The sequence below is a fragment of the Pleurodeles waltl genome, chromosome 12 (genome assembly GCF_031143425.1).
Source record: "Pleurodeles waltl isolate 20211129_DDA chromosome 12, aPleWal1.hap1.20221129, whole genome shotgun sequence".
NCBI lineage: Eukaryota > Metazoa > Chordata > Amphibia > Caudata > Salamandridae > Pleurodeles > Pleurodeles waltl.
In genome coordinates this window covers 692,076,884-692,099,478 of record NC_090451.1, presented here as the reverse complement: position 1 = coordinate 692,099,478, position 22,595 = coordinate 692,076,884, and the positions used below count along the sequence as shown (strand labels likewise).

Sequence of the window (22,595 nt, the reverse complement as noted above, 5' to 3'; positions counted from 1 at the left end):
ATGGTCCATTCTAATTGTTGTGTGAGTGACTGGACGTTTTCGGTCATAAGCAGTATGCTGTCTAAATAGATGATCATTCAAACTCCCTGGGAACGGAGATTCTCCGCCACCGGGCGCATAATCTTGGTGAAGCCCCCAGGGGCGGATGAGAGACCGCATAGGACTTTGAAGTTGAACCATTGATCGCCCCAACTGAACTGTAGGAACTTCCTGTGCAGAGGAAAAATTGGAATCGTGAGATAGTCATCTTTTAGGTCCAATCATACCATCCAGTCGCCCTCTCGGAGAATGTCTCTGAGAAGATAGATTCCTTCCATCTTGAAGTGGAGATAAAGAATCCAACTGTTGAACTCTTTCAAGTTGATTACTAGATGTGATCCCCCTCCTTTCTTGTTCAATGTCAAGATAATGTTGCAAAACACCAAAGAGTCTGGCTGACACGGGACAATTGTGTCTTAGATTAGCAAGTGGTGTATCTCTTGTTGAATTAAGGCTTGATCTAGTTGGGAAGAATGAATTTGCTTTGCAGATTCCCAAAAAATTCTAGATGAAAACCTGTCATTGTCTCCAGTACCCATTGATCTAATGTCAGTAATGACCAATTGTGCAGAAAAAATCTGCCCCCCCCCCCAGTTTGGGGGGAAATCAAGCTTACCTTGCGGATTGGAGCTAGAATTGTAGTTGCTCCGGAAGCCAACTCGGTTAAAGAGTGCCCGACCTGCCCATGCTCTGGTGGGTGTAGAAGGTGTCTCTGGGTTGAGATGAGTACCCTCTGCCCGAAGAGGTGTAGCTTGGATGAGGGCTGCGTGCAGTGGAGCGGCTGGACAGACACCCTCTATTTCTGCCGGCCCTGGCAAAAATGTGATTTTGAAATACCTTTTTCAAAGATGTCTGGGTCTTGCCGAGGGCTGTAAACGTACGGACAAACTTGCCCAAGTCTTTTACAAATTTGTCTCTGAACAGGAACCCATTAGCCAGGGGCCCCAGCTCAGCATTAGCTAGATCTGCCAACTTGGGATCTATGCGCAACAAGATTGATCTTCTCCTTTCCATGGAGATGGCGTAATTTGCATTGCCCAGGATGCATTATGTGGGCTGAGCCCATCCTGCTAGGGTGCCAGGGTCTATCATAGAGCTGGATTATTTTTCAGTAACTGACAGGTCTAAAATATTGCATGATGGGCCTGCAAGGTCTAAGACTTTGGCCTGGCAGGACTTCCATAATCTGTCTATGCCCCTTTTGGGTCCTTAGTGGAGTGTTTAGTGAACGTTGCTAGGTTCGGGAGTCAGGGCTATCTTGTCGGGGATATCAGGACGAGGACATTTGGACTGTAGGCGGTTCCTGACGTCCTTATCTAAGACTTTTCGTACTCTTGCGGGGGCGTAGTCTGCAACTACAGGTAGGGGAGTCCAGTCTGAGGACATGGGGTGGATAATCGCGACTGGATCAAAGTTGAGGGTAGACGTGGCATATATACTTTCAGTGGAAGAGGAAGTGGGGGGGGGGGCTGTTGGTCATCTGAGGTGTGTCATTTTTGGGGATGTGTGTCGTCCGAATCAGACTGAGGGGAGCATTATTCATCTGAGACTGGAGGGGAAAGAGAGCCTGAGCGCTGGAGGAGGGTTGTGCCAATTATTGGTGGTCTCAGGCTGTGGATTGCAAAAGTCAGGCCACAGAGGCTGCATGGGGCCATTTGGGGCCCGTTCTTCCTTGCGGCTAGTGATGGGCATGGGGTTGGGCTGGTCATAGGGAGGGACTGTCGGGGCATATCTCTTCAGCTGTCTAGCAATTGGTTGTAGTACAACCGCAGGGGCTGTATCAACTGATGCGTCCAGGGAATGTACAATGTTCTCTGCAAGGAGTAAGTTCTCCTGTTCCTAGAGGTATGTGGCATTGTCTTGGTTCTGTCTTTCGCTCATTGTCACAAATGTTAATATTAGTGATTGGATAGGAGGGTCTGTGCAGTGATTAATATAGTGGAGAGTTCCCCAGAAACATAAGGCCGTAAAGAGAGGCAGAATCCACCTGACAATAAGCTCTTGCTTCTAATCGTCTTACTGATTTTTTTTATCTCTGCTTTACCGCCAAAACTCATGCGGTAGCCGACTCTAACCTGCCGAGTCTGACAGCGTGGGCTCTCTTTCCTGATTCAATTCTGGAAACTGACCCATGGGGGGAGCACGCACATGCAGCGAGCCAGAAAGAAGACTACGGTCCTTGCACAATGCGCTGTGTTCCCCTTGCTTCCCCGTACCTCCGCTGGGTGCAGCAATATGTAATCGGCCTGATTCCTCCCCCACCGCCGGAGTGAAGCGATGCCAGCAGCCAAAGTCAAACCGCTTTTGTCACTCCGGGAGGCGACGGTCTAAAGGATAATTTCCCGCAAGGAGGGATGAGCGCTGCCTCGATCTACGCATGCTGCTGAAACAAAAACAAAAGCAAGTGCAATACAGTCTAAATGATAATCTCCTCAAGGAGGGACACGCACTGCTTTAACCTACGCGCCCTGCCGAAATAAGGCAATTATCGATTGGGTTATGCAGGTTCAATAAAAAATGAAGTCCGGTATTTATCTTTCACAAAGCAGCAAAGAAAGAGGAAGTGTTATGGATGTTAACGAGTATATATTACAGGATGTACTGTGATTGGTACTGATACTGTGATGTCATATTCTATGGGTAATTATGTTTTTTGGAAAGTTTGTGTTTTGTAATTTTAATTGTTTGGGAGCGTTTATTCCTCCCGGGGGCAGCCGATTGGCTCACTTTCCCTTGACAGTGGAGTGGGAGATAGGAGTGAGGACGCACGGTGTTGCAGTGCAGTCCTCTTTCTATTTCTACAGCATCTTTTATTAGCACATATGTGCGAAGCAAGTGCTTTACGAACACGCTGAGACGCGTGTATTCGTCTCCTCACCTTGCTGGCTGTGTTCTCCCCAATCGACGCCCCAAAGCTGATTTATATTTGGGGTTGCAATAATTTAATTGTAGGCTGGGCCTGTTTGCTGTTGGGCAGAGCTCCCTCCACATCTGAACATTGAATATATATTAAATAAGTATATATATTTGCCCTTTCAGGGCTGATATTCCGCCCTATTTGATCTGCATCACCTATTTTTCAGCTCCATTGGGGTCCTCTGTTCCCTTGTCAGCATGAATGCTTATGATGACCAAGAAGATGATGAGTATTATGTGGATGACTTTGCTCGATCCTTTGAGCATGACTCTGTCTATGCTTTAGACGCTTGGGTGCGTCACACAGTCAATCAAGCCTTTGCTCAGGCTATCAGGCTCATTAAGCAGCATCTTATTGGTTTTGCTGAGCAGCAAGGATGGGTGGCTCAATCTGGGGCTCAGGCGATCACAGAGCCTTCCTTGTCAGGCAGTTCACAAGGCCTCAAACAAGGTCACAATCCGCATGCAGTGGACTTTGAGAGCCTTATCAGGACACCGGACAGGGATCATGACTATAATGCTGCTTCCTCCCAGACGTCGAAGTCCAAGGAGGATTTAGCTTTGTCTTCGTCTGACCAAGGGGAGGATCCCTCCCCACCGGAAGCGCAAAAAGAAGTTGTGTCTCCAGGAAGAGCCTATTCCTGCGCCAAAAGTCACCCCGATCTTCCTTATGGTTGCCTCCGGCTGAAGTAGCTGACTATGTAGAATCCCATATTAGACATGGATTTGAGAAGGAAGTTTGCTCCAGATTGCATTCTGAATGTCCGAGACATGATTTTCCTTCTAAGGTGACTGAAACCCCTGAGCTGGATTCTACTCTGGTCACTTATTTGAAAAACGTTTCTAAAGACCCACAGAAAGGCATAGATTGTGCCTGGTGTGGTTGACAGGACAAGCTTTTGGACGTGACTGGTCCTCTGACCATGATGGGTTTTCAAGCCAAGGAGTCTGGTGTCCCTTCAGGAGAGCAATTTCATTTCTGCAGAAAGCTCATTGCTTTTGAAAAAAGGCACTATTGTTGAGGTTTTAAAGCATCCAGTAGGATTTCTCAGATCTGTGTTTTTAGTGGACAAGAAAGAGGGTGGTTCCTGTCTTGTTTTGAATCTCAAAGAGTTCAACGGATGCCTGATCTATCGTCATTTCAAGATGGAAGGCATCCACTTATTGAGAGATATCCTGCAGGAAGGACACTGGATGGTTCGCCTAGATTTAAAGGATGCTTATCTGACCATTCCTATATTCCCTCCCCACCGTCATTTCCTCCAGTTTCAGTGGGACAGTCTTTGTTACGAATACAAGGTTCTTCCTTTTGGCCTATCTTCGGCCCCATGGTGCTTCACGAAGGTGATGTGACCAGTAGTCGAGTCTCTCTGTGCGAGAGGGGTGCTTGTAATAATTTATCTTGACGACATTCTTATCATGGCTCAGTGTCCCAGTCTAGTCCTCTCTCAACTGGAGTGGGCTATTTCCCTTCTTCAGGGTCTGAGGTTCATAATCAATGCCCAGAAGTCGGCCTTAATTCCGTCTCAGTGGATGGATTTTCTGGGCTTATGGGTAGATTCCATCAGAGCTCAGTTGATCCTTCCCCCTCAGAAGATTCTTCTAATCAGGAGAGAATTGAGGTTACTCTTGTCCAGACAGACTGTTTCATTGAGGGCGATTGCCCGCATGGTGGGCCCGCTCTCTTCCTCCATCCAGGTGATTTTCCCAGGGCCGCTACATTACAGAGCCCTGCAGAGGTTGAATATTTCTCATCTTCAGAGAGGCCTCAAATATGCGGAACAGGTTCCTCTTACAGAGGAGGCTCGGTCGGAGGTGAGGTGGTGGTTGGACCACATGGAGGCTTGGAATGGCAGGGCCATCTTCAGTTCCTCCCCAGAGATTGTGATAGAATCCGATGCCAGTCTTTGGGTTTGGGGGGGCCTGTTGCGGATCGATCTCGACGGGGGTCGCTGGTCCATGGCAGAACTGGACCTTCATATCAATTGTCTGGAGCTTCTTGCAGGCTTGTTTGCAATCAAGAGTTTGTCCCCTCTCAAGGCGAATTGCTGTATACTTCTTCAAATGTACAACATCTCGGCAATGAAATATGTCAACAAATTGGGGAGGGACCAGATCTCGCATTCTGGCGGAGATTGCCAAGGATGTTGGCACTTGTGCCTTCAGCACCGGATCTCGGTGGTGGCGGAGTATCTGCCAGGAAGCAGCAATTCAGTTGCAGATTGGAATTCTGGACACCTTCGGGATTTCAGCAACTGGTTTCACCCCAAAGTTTTTCGACCTCTCCATGCTTGGTGGGGTCCTTACAAGATCGATCTTTTTGCTTCCCGCCTTAATCGGTAAATGAAGAGATTTGTCAGTTGGAGGCCGGATCTGGAAACATTAGCGACAGACGCCTTCCTCCAGGATTGGTCGTTGGATCGAGGGTATGCGTTCCTGACCTTCTTGATGATTCCCAGAGTGTTGGCTCAGGTCCGTCGTTAGCAAGCAGATCTTTTTCTGGTGACTCCTCTTGGGAGGTCCCAGTCATGGTTTCCGGTGGCTCTGGAATTGAGTTGCTGTCATCCTCTCTTAATCCTGTTCAGGCAGAACCTCCTTCTGGATCCTCTGGTCCTTCCTCATCCTCTTATTCTTTTGGGACAACTAGCCCTAGTGGCTTGGTGTCTTTCAGGGAAAGATGGATTGTCCCGGGCCTTTCGCAGGAGTCTTCCGCGTGCATTGGAGGATCCTGGTCTTACAGTACCCACAAGAGATATGCTGCCACTTGGAACCAATGGTGTTCTTGGTGTGGTGCACTGAACGCTGATCCTTCAGCGGATTGTAGTTTAATCCTGAATTTTCTGTCTTCATTAGCTTCGTCTGGTTTGGCGTATCGATCAGTTAATAATTACCGGTTGGCCATTTCGGCAGGTCATTTGCCTATAGATGGTAAAGCTGTGAAAGAATTGCCCATCGTTTGTAAGCTCTGGAAAGGTATAAGGTTGGCTAATCCTCCTCGTCCTCGTTATTCTACCCTTTGGGATGTGAATATTATTTTACGATTTTTAGAGTGTTGGCCGGATAATAGTTTCCTTTCAAGGAAACAACTTTCAGCCAAACTCACTATGTTATTATGTTTAATATCATGCAAGCAGGTTTCTGATGTTCGAGCCCTGGATTTAGCAGGCAGAATTTTCTCCTCTGAGGGAGTAACTTTTTCTATTTCCCGTCGTACTAAGTGTAATTTGAAATCTGTTTCTTATCCTAGTTTTGTGGATAATCCCAAATTGTGTGTAATACAGTGTCTCAGAGCTTATGAGGTAAGTACAGAAGAATTCCGTTCTGATAGGGGGGGCAGTTATTTATTTCATTGGTTAAACCCTATCACCCTGTTTCGTCTGCTGCTTTTGCCAGATGGGTTTGTTGGCTCTTGGGTGAAGCGGGGATTGATATTTCTCATCCCACTAGAAGGGCCATGGCCTCAAAATCTTTTGTCTTGGGTTCCCGACTAGAAGCTGCAGATTGTTCATCTGAATCTATGTTCAAATTGTTTTTTTGTATACATATTGTGGATATTGCATCGTGGTGGTGGGTCAGCTTTAAACAAGCATAATCAGAGCCTCCGGTCTTGACACAGAATAAAAAAAAAAAACTAGCATTTGCATGAAGAATGTTTCAATTCTATTAAGGACACAGATGCGAGGATTATCCCACCCGCACTGTTAAAGTTGTGATTGCTACTACTGGTTTTATAATTGTTTACTGTTTTCATTCAAATATTTACCATATTCCAGTGCTTTTCCCTCCCTGTTTCTACCTATAGGATTATTTTATCCAGGTTCAGTTTTATGGCTTGGTTTCTTTCATTTTCTTTCAGGCACAGAAGACAAATAATTTGGTCCATACCCCTAGTCTAACCCACTGACAAAGTATAGGGCACTTACTAGGACAAGAGATCTGGACCGTCAAACATTTTGTTTTGACATAAAGGACTGAAATAACTAGGACGTTTTTCCAGCACATTTCTTCAGATTTAGATGGATTTGGGGTTTTCGTCGCTCTTCTTTTTTCAAGGAACAAGAACATTGGTCTTCTACCCTCAAGTGCCTCTGGGATTTTCTTTGTGAGTTTCTCCTACTATGCCCATGCCGTCGATGGGCTGGTCCTGTCTCTTGATTCAAGATGTTTTTTCAGTTTTTTTCATGTTGGTCTTCCAGATTCAATGAATTTACTGTGTTGGTTTGCAAAGAAAGAGAAAGTGTGTTATTCCTCAGGTTTTATAGGGCTTGTCTCTATGGTTGGTCATGTGGTATAATTGGGTTCATAGGATATGTAGTGTATTAAAAGTTCTTTGTAATTGGCTGCTGTTAAGATAAAAGCATAGAAAGAGAAGCAGAATCCTTGCGTCCGTGTCCTTAATAGAATTGAAAAATTCTTAATGCAAATGCTAGAACATTTCTCATTGTAGTTTTTTTGCTGTGAATAATGGAGCATGTAGTTTTGGTTTGTTAAAAGTCTTCTGAAGTGTAAATAAATTGAAAAGTAAACCATAATCTTCTCCTCCGGTCCTGAAAGTTGGCTGGGCAGGTCCTGCAGTCCTGGGCACCTAAATGACCCTCTAACAAAATACTGGCCAAAAAAAACATACCTGCTTCCAGCATCCATAGGCTAAATCTCACGTTCACCCACTCACGTGAAAAGGAAGAAATAGAAAATCTCGCCCTTAATAATGAAAAAGCAGACCTATCGGTTTAGCGACGGTCGTTTAGTCTCACATACTGGGATTACACAAACGGCCTGTCTTTCTTCTGTTTCAGTTGACATACGGTTCGTCCAATACCAGCTACGTCACCAGCCATAACGGGCCGTCCACGAGCCCACTGAGACCAGAAAGCGATACGTTATGCAAAGGTGCCCCGCCCCCTTCCTGAAACGTTGTACCCGCACTCCTTTCAAATCAACTAAACCGAAACCTAGAACGCTTTGCCTGACGCACTAGCGCGCACTGACTGCGACGCAAGAGTTGAGCGCGTGCGCCTCTTGACGTTTGCAGCGTCCGCACGCCGCCTGTGCTCGCCGTACACATCTTTCTCCTCGCACCACCCCCTCCCCGTTCGCACTAGGTCACGTGACGAGACGGGCGAGGGCGGCCATCTTGTACAAACACGAAAACAGAAGGGAGGAGGAGAGCGAGAGGAGACGGCAACCGCGGAGCTGAGGAGGAGAGCCAACAGAGAGTGACAGCGGCGGGGAACACGGGGCGCCCGGCAGCGGAGAGCAGGGCGGAGGGAGAGCGTGCCCTTCCGGGACGCCGCCCCCTATCTATCAGCCCCGGGCCTAAGGGCGGCGCGAGACCGAGGAGGAGGCCGCGCCCCCCCACCCCCTCTCGCCGACCCCCTCGCTTTGGCGAGAGCCGCCCCCTCTGGATAGCCGCAGGGGCCCGTCTCCTTCAAAACCACAGCTGTCAGCTGGGACAGAGCGGCCTGCCCGCTGCGGGTGAGTGGGGGTGGCTGGGGGTGTGTGTGTGTGTGAACGAGGTCTGAGGCCCTGTGGCGGAAGGGGGTGGGAGGAGGCTACTTCTGAGCACGGAATGGAGGGACGCTCTCCTCACACCCACCGCCTCATCACGTGGCCCAGACGTCTCATTCGGGGAGCACCCCTACGTTTCAATTTAAAAAATAAAAGGCCGTCATTTGGCGCAATCTCCAAAATGCCTCTCCAGTTTGTGCAAGTTGTCCTATTGGATTAGTGTCGGTGTGCCACTATTTATGAATGTTGAGCGAAATGGCTACCCCTAACTTCCCGGGAGATAAGATTGGGTGTTTACTACTTTGTTTCTGTGTGGGGGTGCTTTCTATTGACCGGTTAAGATTTGCCCTTTCTGGATGTGATGTGCATTCCTGCAAAGGTGGCGTTGCTGCCTATGTTTACTTGCATTTTTGCAAGTTTGTGCAGCTGACCAATGGTGCTATGCATAGCAGTCACGTGGTTTTTACTTTTCGACAAACGAATAGTTAGTTTCCTATTCCAGTTTGACATTTTTTTCAATTAAAATTTGAAATGAGTGTGCGACACTTCAGTGACGGTCCCCTGACATTCAGATATTGACAAGTTGAAGGCTGTACCCTTCCCAAGCATAGTTCTAATGTTGACACGTTCGGAAATTGCATTGGGAAGTCGTGGCTTACAGAACCCGCAAATAATGCGTGTTTATACCGTATGTCTTTTTAAACTTAAAAAATATAGCTGATGACCGAGCTCAAAGTACTTGTTTTACCGACATCTGAAGGAAGAATAGAAATGTTTCCTGTCAGTAGTCCACCTGTGACTGCATATTTCGGCTGGGCTATTTTACCGTATTAGATTCGTCCCGATTTGATGTGGGCTGCAGTGTGTGTTTGTTAGTAGATTATTAACATCTCATTGGCAGTATAGACTATCAGTGGAGTAATGCTTAATTGTTTAACTTTATTTTTAGACAGAAAGCAAGCAGTTTCTCATTTAGATCTCAGGTATTGAACTAAAGGCTAGACAGCAGTGGTCTCCAAACTTTTGAATGCCGCCCCCCACTTGAAAAATAGAGATCATTGCCCCCCCCCCCTCAGAATTTTTCACAATTGTTTTATAAAGATGGCAATGTTTAAATATGTCTAGACCTATTTAAACATTGCAGTTAAGTACTGTTATATTTTAAAAATTGCAATAACATGCTTCTGCTTAAACAAATGCCTGTTATCTGTATACTGCTTCTTTTGGCCATACTCTGGCGCCCCCTGTGATCACTTGAGCACCCCCCCCCAGGGGGGCCAGCCCCCCAGTTTGAAGACCTCTGGGCTAGAGAGACATCGCAGTGTCTGAGGGCCGACGGCTAAACTGACATGTTGAGAGCTATGGCAGTACACTGGTATTTATAGGCACAGTTGTATGTTCTTGGCGCCCCTGTTAAGGATCTAGTGACCTACATTTTGAGCTCACTTCGCTGGACTAGAACAGAGGGAGGTCGCAAATGAAACGGCCTCTCTTTCATACTTGACTACATATTGCGATCTTGTTTTTTTTTTTTATATACCCTGTAACCTTCTTTGTAAAATTGGAAGATGTTTTGTGCGATGCACAAGTACAATAAGTTAGGTGGATCCATGCTTTTGATGTTTAAATCAATTTGGCTTGTATGAGGCAAGGGTAGATGCTGTCCGGTCGCATGCACGGCAGTCGGAATGCATCTCACTTTGGGCGAAATTTGAAGGACTGTTTAATGTGGTCTTTAAAGTGGGTGATAATGATTTGACTAAAAGTCAGTATTAATGATCAAAATATGAGTCTAGGATATTATCAACAAACTAGGCACTAGTTTATCGGTGCTCAAAACGTATCTTATCACACTACTACAGACTGTCTTTGTTGGGTTTTATAAACTCTTTTTATTTTATTTTAAGACATTTACAGAAAAACCTGCACGTGGTTTAATCTGTATCAACTCCACGCTTAGACATTTTTTTTTAATTCTCTTAAATGGGTATGGCATTAACCATTTTTTCTTCTTGAATAGTTTTCAAGTTGCTGTGTGTACGGTTGTCATGTGCTCCAGTCAAGAGCCGGCAGCAGAATGAAGTCAAGGCATATCCACAGTAACCGCCCATTGACAGTGGGCTTGCTTATTTGTGGAAACAATGGCATTGAAAAGAAGGAAGGGTTGAATGGACAGCCTAGTTGTCAATGGGCCGTCGCTGTACAATTGACGGTGTCGTTCTACCGTCTGGACGGGCGCTTAACTACGGAGTGGCTTTACATAATCGATTTGGTAGCGATGCAGAGGCTGTGTGAAAGGAAAGGGGATGAAGTAATAATGTTGCGTGGGCTGGATGGGCATACTGTGGAGTATTGATGTTTGTGAGAACCTGCAGATGCATGGAATGTTGGTGTCTCTGTGCTGGGTGATTATAGCCCTAGCAGGACCTCTCGGGCTGTAATATAGCCTAACATGAAATAAAACGTACCTCTGACCTGAACCACTCCAGACGTTTGTGTGGTGATCCCTCCGTCCAGCTACAGCAGATGGGGATTTCTCAATGGGTGGACTTGATGTCTGCTTAGGACTGTGATAAAGCTCTACACTGTATGGATGGCATCTGCATTTGTAATGGAACAGCCTTGTGTAGAATGCGATTAAGCTGCACTCTCGACTGCCAAACTGATCTCTGTAAAAATGCTGCACTCCGAACTGTTGATCTGGACTCTAGCGTAGTGTGTAACAAAGCTGGACTGTCCTTTCTAATAAAAATACTTATTCTAAAGCGGCATATGTACTCTGTAATAAAGTTAAACTTTGTTCAACCCTGTGTGCTGTATGATACAGCTACATCCAGGACGTATCACCTTTGTGCATTCTGTACTTAGAGTCCGTTTGTGAGTTGCTGTTAGTGCCCATGGCATACACGTGCTGTGAAATAAACCTTGATTGTTTACTGCCGAAGTTTGTATTGTGTAGCACTTGGTGTGGCTTGTGTATTTTCAGACATACCTACAGGATCGTAGCTTAAGAGGGGATGTTTAGGGTGTTACACCCCCCAACCCCGCAAAAAATGTAGTCTGTTGTAAATAGTTGGGTACAGGTGTTTTCCGTCGGGTATGGTGAGGTCTGTCGCATTTCACATTGGATTTTTACATGATCACACTGATAAAAATAGTCACACACACTCTCGTCTCTGTTTTGAAGTTCTTAAAACTGGGTTAGTTTGAAAAATAGTGTGATCTGCACTTCTCTCCTTCCATTACCCTTTAAGCTGCTATCATGTGCCCTGCTTCTCAAGTAATGTATTCTAACAAAACGTTGCAGCATGATTGTTGGGAAATCTGAAGCTCACCTCCCCCCCACATGTCCCCCCCCCCCCCCTCCCCCTCCGCAAATCCTACTGACCAAGCAACACCTCTGCACACCTATAACAGGTACTTACTTTTTAGGTTCGAGCACGCAAGCGCTCTAGCCTGTTGTAATCTCTCTGTGGGCTTTTAACCACGCCCACTTTTGCTATTCATTCTATGTTGTGCTTGTCTTATGCTTCATTTTTATTGGTGTCCCTCCTTTGTGTGCCGAGTTCCCTCCCCAGGCGTTTTAACTATGTGAACATTGTTTTTTGCTTGTTCTGTGGTAGTTGTGCATAGGACAGCTGGCGTCTTCAAGAATGTGCTTTATGCTCCTCAACTGTGTACCTCCTATGGTAAATCTACTCCCAGCACTACATGCATTTAGGTTCGACGTTAACATGAAAAGTACTGGTAGTTTTAGTAAGCCCCTTCAATAATTTTTCTGTGCTGTAGTGTCATTCACATTTTATTTTTGCCGACCACAACATGGAGTGTGGGTCGACTTCAGTCATTGGCTTAACTGATACTAAGTGACGTTCCATTTTTTCAAAATGTGCACAGTAAACTTATCCAGTTTAGTTTGAGGAACTACTGTTGCAACATTTGCTTTTATATTTGTGTATGTATAATATGATTTTGGTCAGTGCATGTCTTTGTACAATACATGATTTGTGTCTTCATGCAAAAGCCATTCATACACTAAATGAGCACTGGCGAAGCCAAAGGTCAGCAGCCAACTCCAGACTTTTTGGCTTTGCAGGTACTTATTTGAGAAGACAGTGTCTCTTGCAGTCTGTGTGTATTAGACACCTGGTGGTCCCATGTCATTTGCACTTTGGGGTATTGTATGATATTTCTGGGCATGCCTTTACAATGAAGCCTTTACCACGCATGGTAAGGCAATATATATTATATTTAATTGTTTTTTTTTTTTTTGGGGGGGGGTCGTCCTCTCAACCCTCTTATTACCCCCAACCGTCATTTACTTCTCACCCCATCACTCTAAAATTACCCGTACCTTTCTAAACTATGACCCACACCTAAATTTGGTTTACTTATTTTTAATCTCTTATAATTATTTTTTGGGAGGTGAGGTTTCCAAGACCCCTTTTTAGGGGAGAGCGAAAAGCGCTCCGTCCCCTGAAGAAATCTCTTTGGGCTTCTAACAACGCCCATGTCACGTCAGTCCCTTACATTGGTTCGTGGGCTTGCTTCTAAAATCCACTTGCTTTCATTTGTGAAAAACATGCATAAGTCATGACTTTTCCAGTGTTTAGCCCTCCTCGAGCGCACCAACCAACTACTGGAAACATACGATGCACCATGTTTTCCTGATGGTTTCTGGACTACTTTTTCTCTTTATTTAGCAGTGAGATTGCACTGTATTTTACACAGGGCGAGCATGCTAGTTCTATTTTTATTTTTATTTTTTTTCATTTAATGTGGTAAGAAAACTCTGGTTAGGAGTATACAACGCTAATAGTTCTAACTCGGCGAAATGCAAGACCCATTGCATTGCAAATGCGTGTTGCATTTACTCCTAACCTTCCTTTACCACTCCCCACCCTAAAATTTTAAATTAACTTCGACTTCCTTAACCACTATGCATCTGTAATGAAATGCCATCCTTGACATGGTTACCCCCTAACTTTTTGCCTTTTGTTGATGCCAGTTATGATTGAAAGTGTGCTGGGACCCTGTTAACCAGGCCCCAGCACCACTGTTACTTCCTTAAACTGTACCTTTGTTCCCACAATTGGCACAAGTCCCTTGTAACTGGTGCCCCTGGTACCAAGGGCCCTGTGGCCAGGGAAGGTCTCTAAGGGCTGCAACATGTATTATGCCACCCTGGGGACCCCTCACTCAGCACATGCACACTGCCTCACAGCTTGTGTGTGCTGGTGGGAAGAAAAAAAAACTATGACATGGCACTTCCCTCAGAGTGCCATGCCCTCAACCCATTGCCTGTGGCATAGGTAAGTGACCCCTCTAGCAGGCCTTACTGCCCTAAGGCAGGGTTACACTATACCACAGGTGAGGGCACAGTTGCATCAGCACTATGCCCTTACAGTGTCTAAGCCAAACCTTAGACATTGTAAGTGTGCAGGGTAGCCATAAAGAGTATATGGTCTGGGAGTTTGTCAAACATGAACTCCTCAGTTCCATAATGCCTACACTGAAATCTGGGAAGTTTGGTATCAAACTTCTCAGCACAATAAATCCACACCGATGCCAGTGTGGGATTTATTGAAAAATGGACACAGAGGGCATCTTAGCGATGCCCCCTGTATGCCAGCCTGACTCCTAATGTTAGGCTGACCAGTTCCTGCCACAACCAGATGAGTTTCTGGCCACATAGGGTGGGTGCCTTTGTCACTCTGTGGCCAGGACCAAAGCCTGCACTGGGTGGAGGTGCTTCTCACCTCCCCCTGCAGGAACTGTAACACCTGGCGGTGAGTCTCAAAGGCTCATGCCTTTTGTTACAGTGCCCCAGGGCATCCAAGTCAGTGGAGATGCCAGCCCTTCCGGACACAGCCCCTACTTTTGGTGGCCAGTCCAGAGGAGATAATGAGAAAAACAAGGAGTCGCCACCCACCAGTCAGGACAGCCCCTAAGGTTTCCTGAGCTGAGGTGATCCCTGCCTTAAGAAATCCTCCATCTTGGTTTTGGAGGATTCCCCCAATAGGAATAGGGATGTGCCCCCCTAGCCTCTGGGAGGAGGCACAACGAGGGTGTAGCCACCCTCAAGGACAGTAGCCATTGGCTACTGCCCCCAGACCTAAACACACTACTAAATTTAGTATTTATGGATGACCCTGAACCCAGGGAATCAGATTCCTGCAACCTACATCAAGGACTGCTGACCTGAAAGCCCTGCAGAGATGACCACTGACTTGGCCCCTGCCCTACCGGCCTGTCTCCAGACTCAAAGAACCTGCACAGCGATGCATCCAGCGGGACCAGCGACCTCTGAGGACTGACCTGCACCTGAAGGACCAAGAACCTCCTGAGGAAAGCGGCTATGTCCAGAAACAGCAACAACATTTCAACAAAGAAGCAACTTTAAAGAGACTCTCACTTCCTGCCAGAAGCGTGAGTCTTCACACTCTGCACCCAACGCCCCCGGCTCGACTTCAGGACATCCAACACAGCAGAGGACTCCTAGGCAACTCCAGCAACGTGGACACCCTGAGTCGACCTCCCTGCACCCTCACAGCGACGCCTGCAGAGAGGATTCAGAGGCTCCCCCCTGACTGCGACTGCCTGGTAACAAAGGAACCAGATGCCTGGACCAAGCACTGCACCCGCAGCCCCCAGGACCGAGAGGAACCACCTACCAGTGCAGGAGTGACCAGCAGGGGGCCCTCATCCTGGCCCGAGAAGCCCCCCTGTGCCCTGCCTGCATTGCCAGAGTGACTCCCCGGCCCCTTCATTAATTTCTGCAGCAAACCTGACACCTACTTTGCACACTGCACCCGGCTGCCCCTGTGGTGCTGAGGTTGTGTTTTGTGTGTTGGTGTGTGTACCCCACCCACTCCCAGTGTTCTACAAAACCCCTCTGATCTGCTCCCAGAGGACGCAGATACTTACCTGCTAGCAGACTGGAACAGGAGCACCCCTGTTCTCCATAGGCGCCTATGTGTTTTGGGCCCTCCTTTGACCTCTGCACCTGACCGGCTCTGTGTTGCTGGTGCGGTGGCTCTTGGGTTGCCTTGAACCCCCAACTGTGGGCTGCCTATGCCCGTGAGACTGACTAAGTGCTTTACTAACTGAAAAACGAACCAATACTTTCCTCCCACAGGAACTGTTGATTTTTGCACTGTCCACTTTTAAAATAGCTATTACCATTTTAACCAAAACTGTGTGTACTACTGTTTTAAATCAAAGTTCTATACTTACCTGTGTTAAGTACCTTGCATTTTATTTACGTGCCTCAAATTTGAATCTTGTGGTTCTAAAAAATAAACTAAGATAAGATATTTTTCAATCTAAAAACCTATTGGCCTGGAGTAAGTCTTTGAGCGTGTTCCTCATTTGTTGCCTGTGTGTGTGTGTGTGTGTGTGTGTGCAAAACAAATGCTTAACACTACTCTGATAAGCCTACTGCTTGAACACACTACCACAAAATAGATCATTAGTATTCTCTAATTTGGCCACTATCAACTTTTAAGGGGAACCCTTGGGCTCTGTGCACACTATCTCTCACTTTGAGATAGTATACACAGTGCCAACTTCCTACATTATGCATCCCTATGCTATACAATTGCTCTTACCTTCCTTTACCACTGTCCACTCCTTAACTCTAAAATTAATCTTACCTCCCCTTTTCATCCATCCACATGCTAAGCCCGTATTTACCTTATATACATATTTGCATGGTAAAGGATGTTTCTCAGTGGATGGGGCAGCTTTCTTTTTTTTTAATTTTTTAATTTTTGGGGGGGGTTGCTGCAAGGGGTATTGCTTACAATAAAGGTCTATGAGCCTGCCCACATGTTTTATTGAGTTTTACACATTAACTTGAAGCAGTCAATTATAGTTCTGGAAAACAGACCAACAAGTCCTCTTTGAAAGTCTGAAACTTCCCAAACCCCCTCCCAGTTATATGTTCCCAATATCCTAAGATGTTATACATTGAGCTCACCTCTGTTCAAGACCTCAAGTCTTTTGAGCTCTGTGTGTTCACGATTATGTGTGTATGTAAAGCTGTCCCGCTGATTAGTCTAGCTGGTGTTCCCTGTGGGTCTGGGAATGGTCAGGAGAGTGCAGCACTGGTTTTTGTGAGGCAAACCACTACATGCTCCTATACCTTGGCATTGTCGAATGTTTCCTGTCGCCGTCTCGCTTCTTCGAATAACACTCTCAGTCCGGCCATTTGCAAAGCTCCCACTTTCCACTTGTTTAGGTTGGGTCCCTTAGGGTCTTTCCAGTGCATAGTGATCTCCGTTCGTGCTAATATTAGGGCTAGGTCTGTGAAACAGGTGTTAACTTTATGCTTTTTTTTGGACGGGGTATCCCCCGAGCAGGCAGGTTAGCGGGAAGCTCGGTAAGTGTATGTATGTAATGTGGACTAAGCCTGCGCATTGCTTACCATTTGTTGGCTTCATTGTCCCTCTTCTTTCCTGCCTCTTAATTAGCCAGTGTGTCCTGGGTGTCACCTTGCGCTGTTCTTGCTGTACTATTTCTTCTCTGTCCCGCACTCCCTATTGTCCTGGTGCGCCTTTCTGCTTCCACCCACCCCTTTTCTCTGTTGATGCCCTTACCCACTCCTACTTGTCATTGTTTCCCCTTGCTGTTGCCCCCCGCACTTGTCCATCACACTGGGGAAAAATAACTTTGGCTGCATCATAGCTCTTTATTCCCCCCATGTTTTAGGCACGCTGCTGTACAACATGGCTAAAAGACATTGGCAAAGACAATAGCTCTCGCATAAACAAGAATGTTTGGCTTTGCCATTGCTTACCTATGTAAGGTTCTTTTCCTTCTGTACTTGCAGAGGCTCCTCATCTTTTGAGATAGATGAAAGTAATATCCGAATGTATTCAGTCATAAATTGTTCGCTTGGCTCACCACAATTTGGTGCTCTTTGAGCAGTTACTCTGCAACTATCTTGGGGAAGTTGTGCGTGCTCGTGCAGTTAGATGGACTACAGTCCATAGTAATGCCATATCTATTTTTACTCATTACTTGTGTAACAGAAAATCGTGAACTGAAATCTCTTCATGTTTGTAATCCTAAGCGCTGAAGCTCACTGGCACCGGTGTTAAGACATGATTCTCTTCTTGAATGGGATTGATAAGCACTTCACTTTCTCACCATGGAGTGTGCAAAATGGACTTGTGCTTGTTTTCAAGCCTTCCCTTGCCATCTGGCTGTTCACCAGCAAAATTGGTAGTGCTCTCAAAGTGTGTACCTACGCATAGAAAGGGGCAGATCTACTTTAAACCTCCTAAGTCAGAAGTTTTTGTTGCTGTTATGTTCTTTTTTAGGTCCAGCGTAAGAGCATGCAAGCGCTGCTTTTCAACCTGTTGTAATCTATTCTGTGGGCTTTAAACCCGCCTATCACTTTCATTTGTTTCTGGGCTTGCCTTTAAACAATCCCTTGATGTCATTGACAAATGCTTTACGTTTGTCCAGCCTTTGGGCTCTTTTGTTAGGCTTTGCAGACTCTTCGTGCTCTATGGCGCTTTGAGCATGAACCGTGCATACTCGATTGGCGGTATTGGAGCGCTCGTCACATTGTTCACACTGTTACCTAATCAGAGTCATCCCAGTTTTGCTTTTGCCGTGCTCCATGGCTTTCAAAAAACCCTTGTAATTGTTAAATGCTTTACCTGAATAAAAACATAGAAATCATCAAAGCGGCTCTCATGGCGCAGCACAGCCAATACTATAATATGCACTGTGCTCAGAAAATCGTACCTAGTGCTTTGCGAGCATTTTGTTTCAAAACATTTTTGCCCATATCTCAGCATGTGGTTGTCTTAGGACAATGGTGCCACCACCAAAACATTCAGTACAACGCTTACTCTCTAGGTCATGTTTGGGTCCCCACACTGTTAGTGGGGACTCCAAAATAATAATCCATCCCAACATTCAGTTTTTAAGCTCTCTCATGGCTGAAACTTTTCTTTTACAACAGAGAGTAGCTTGTTTTTTAAGGGCTTTGATTGTAATATCTCTATAGTAGGTCTGATAGCCCTGAAAATATGTATGCACTTGGGGCTAAATATACGGTTCTGATGGATACAACTACCTGTGGATTCCTCACCTCATGAATACTCCCATGGCGCCAGAATTCGACGGAAATCTTCTTACTAGTCTCTGCACGTCGACGAGGACGTCACTGTCTCGCACGCGACGCCGTCTGACGTCATACAGGCAATAAGAGGTCCTCGACGACGTGCAGACGTCAGTTCCCTTTTTTCCGTGCATTCGAAACGGTTATCTTCGAGGGAGCAACTGTTACTCTTGCGGTTACAGTGTATATCTTGCTGCGTACTCTTTCTCTGTGGAAATAATGTCGCAGAGAAAGTCTGGATTTAAGCCTTGTCGTGAGTGTGGAGGCAAGATGTCGGTGACGGATCCTCATTCCGATTGCCTTTGGTGTTTGAGCTCCGACCACGACGTCTCGACTTGTGATTCATGTCAGCACATGAATCCGAAGGCCCTTAAAGAACGCGAGGCGAAGCTGTTTATGGCCAAGTCAAAGGAGAAGCATCACAAGAAAAAGTCTTCTCCAAGACATCGGCGTCATCGAGACTCCCGGCGCCGTAGAGAATCTCGGCGTCATTCAAGGGAGGCTCGTTCCAGGTCTCCGGATCGGCGCCGGAGGACATGGGAGGTCAGCCCCACGGTGACGCCGCATCCTTCGACGCCGTTGCCCTCTCCGGCGTCTCCAACTTCGCCTGGACAGGCGTCGGTGATTGAGGTATTGGAGCCTCAAGTGTTTTCTCCGGCGCAGACGCCAAGGCCGGCGTCGGGGTCGCCTCCGAGTCAGGCACCCCAGTATCCGGCTTTTCCCACCCCTGGAGCCGATAGTTCCGCATTCTTGAATGCGATGTATGCCATCTTCCAACAGATGGCTCCAGGGGGTGCTCCGGCTGGGCCTTTGGCCTTTTCTTTGGGTGATCCTGCGCCTCTTCGGCCGGCACCCTTTATGCCCTTTCTCCCGTTTGGGAACGTGGGCTCGGCGCCAGTGTCGGCGCCGGTGGCCGCTCCGGTGGCTTCGGAGGGATTGGCCCCAGGGATTTCCATCCCGTCGACGTCGAGATTTCGGCCTGTGACTCCGGTGGGTCCATCCGTTTCAACTGCTCTTCAGTCGGCGCCGAAGTTACCTGTGGCGCCGGATGCGGCGTCGGTGGCTTCGGAAGATCGGCGCCGATCTCCGACTTCGGCGGAGGTATTGTCGACTCTGCGGATTGAGCAACGACTGCATTCAAGGAGGCGTGCTCTCCGGGTACTAGAAGAGCAGGAGTACCAACGAGCCCTAGAGGAAGGAGAGCTAGAGGACTCGGGTGATGGGCTGCGTGGACTGGAGTCGGCCAGTGGGCTGGACACTTCCCCTGAGTGGGACCTTTCGTCCCCGGGGGAATATACCGAGGAAGCTGCTTCCTTTCATACAGTGGTACGGAAGGCAGCTAGTTTTTTGGACCTGCCTTTGCCGGTGGTGGAGGCGAAACAAAACCTTTTGACAGAGGTGTTGCATCCGGCCTCAGCCGCGGCGGAGCCTCTATTACCTTTTAATGACGCTCTGCTGGATCCGGTTTTAGAGGTGTGGAAGAAGCCGGCATCTTCCCCAGCAGTTCACAGAGCCGTGGCCAGGAGGTATCGGACGGCTCCAACTGATCCTGGTTTCCTATCTAGGCACCCTACGCCGGAGAGCTTGGTTGTGCAGGCCTCCTGTTCGTCCAAGTCAGCGCCTGGTTCTTTTCCGACGGTGCCGGGGGACAGAGATTCAAAAAAGCTGGAGGCGCAGTCGAAGAAGATTTTTTCGTCCTGCAGTCTGGCTTTAAAAGCCACCAATGCAACCTGTATCCTGGGGAGGTATATTCATGCTCTGATGGATGACATCTCCTCTTCGTTTACAGAGCTTCCCCAGGGTCTTTTGGATCTTGTCTCTGATGCCCAGGCTGCTGCGACCCAAATTATCCAGACGGGACTGGATACCACCGACTCGGTAGCCAGAGCAATGGGCACAACTGTGGTGGAAAGGAGACAGGCCTGGCTCCGTAACTCGGGCTTTTCGGCAGATGTACAGTCCACATTGTTGGATCTCCCGTTTGATGGGGACAAACTGTTTGGGGCTAAGGCTGATTCGGCCTTGGAACGGTTTAAGGAGAGCAGGGCCACGGCTAAGTCGTTGGGACTCCAAGCTCCTTCTTCCACGGCCTCTTCCAGATTCTTCAGGAGGTTTAGTGGATTTGGGCGTGGCTCTTCCTCCTCTTCCTTTCGGGGAAGATATCAGCAACCTGCCTCTTCCCATCCCTATAGATCTTTTAGGGGGAGGGGTAGGGTCCGCACCAGGGGAGCTTCTCAGCAGCACTCTGCCTCTTCCTCATCCTCTGGCGGGGTGCAGCAGGGGAAGCAGCCTTAGGCTGCCACCATTTCCCACTCACTCCTCTCCTGTAGGGGGAAGATTACAGCATTTTCTCACCAAATGGGAGACTGTTACGTCGGACACTTGGGTTCTCAGTGTTGTGGGAAAAGGCTACACCCTTCCCTTTCGGGAGTTTCCGCCCCTCATCCCGCCCCGCCCTTCGTATTGTTCACAAGAACACCTCCTGTTGCTAGAACAGGAGGTAGAAGTCCTCCTTTTAAAGGGCGCGGTGGAGTTGGTCCCGGAGCAGGAAAGGGGTCAAGGAGTTTACTCAAGGTATTTCCTGATTCCCAAGAAGGATGGTCGTTTGAGACCAATTCTGGACCTGAGGATCTTGAATTGGTTCCTCAAGCAGGAAAAGTTCAAGATGCTGACCCTAGCACAGGTGCTTTTGGCGTTGAACATGGAAGACTGGATGGTGTCTGTCGACTTGCAGGATGCTTACTTTCATATCCCGATACTCAAGTCACACAGGAAGTATCTCCGGTTTGTGGTGGGATCGCAACACTACCAGTTTGCGGTCCTTCCGTTTGGTCTTACTTCAGCACCTCGAGTCTTCACGAAGGTGATGTCGGTGGTTGCGGCAGAGCTCAGAAGGAAGGGGATAGCAGTATTCCCTTACTTGGACGATTGGTTAATCAAAGCCAAGTCCCCGGAGCTTGTGTTGCGTCATCTGCAGTCAACAACCCAGTTGTTGTTCGACCTGGGCTTTTCGGTGAACGAGCCCAAATCTCACCTAGAGCCCTCTCAGCGCCTCCTGTTCATAGGGGCAGTACTGGATACAACATTGGGTCGGGCCTTTCCTCCGCCTCAGCGGATTCAAGATATTCAGGATTTGGTTCCAATGTTTCGAAATGGAGCGGTAGTTCCAGTCCTCAAGGTCCTTCGTCTGCTCGGTCTTTTTGCCTCCTGCATTCTGTTGGTCACGCATGCTCGCTGGCACATGAGGGCTCTTCAGTGGTGCCTCCGAAGGCAGTGGTCTCAACACAGAGGGGATCTAGAGGGTACTGTCAAGATCTCCAGAGATGCTGCTGTGGATTTGAAGTGGTGGATTGCAAGCAACAATCTTTCACAAGGAAAGCCGTTCCAGCAGTCGCCACCAGTGGCCACAGTCATAACGGATGCTTCCACTCTAGGGTGGGGAGCTCATCTGGGGGATCTGGAGATCAAAGGTCTTTGGTCTCCAGAGGAACAGATTTTTCACATCAATCTGTTAGAGTTACGGGCTGTACGTCTGGCTCTCAAGGCCTTCCTCCCTTCCCTTCGTGGTCAGTCGGTACAGGTCCTAACGGACAATACTACCACGATGTGGTACATAAACAAGCAGGGAGGAGTGGTGTCGTACCTTCTCTGCAGAGAAGCTCTTCGACTATGGTCCTGGGCAAAGGACCATCGGATTTGCTTGATAGCAAACCATCTGGCCGGAGTTTTGAACGTGCGTGCGGACAGTCTCCATTTCTCGGCAGACCACGAGTGGCGTCTCCATCCAGATCAAGTCCGTTTAATCTTCCAGAAGTGGGGGTTTCCTCGGGTAGATCTGTTCGCCACTCGAGAGAACGCGCATTGTCCGTTGTTCTGCAGCCTTCAGTATCCGATGCAGGAAGCGTTGGGGGACGCGTTTCAAATGACCTGGTGCGGCCAGTTGCTTTACGCGTTTCCTCCCATTCCCTTGATTCCTCGAGTATTGAGGAAGATT

General features: G+C 47.6%; 1 protein-coding gene across 1 annotated transcript in view; it reads left to right on the top strand.

The window, feature by feature from the left end:
* The first annotated feature begins 8,048 nt into the window (after positions 1-8,048).
* The window catches only part of GIGYF1 (GRB10 interacting GYF protein 1), a 656,843-nt gene continuing 642,296 nt past the window's right edge, over positions 8,049-22,595 (top strand). Inside the window, exon 1 of the mRNA XM_069215543.1 lies at positions 8,049-8,430. The gene's annotated coding sequence lies outside the window, so the exon portion shown is untranslated. The remainder of the gene's footprint in view (positions 8,431-22,595) is intronic.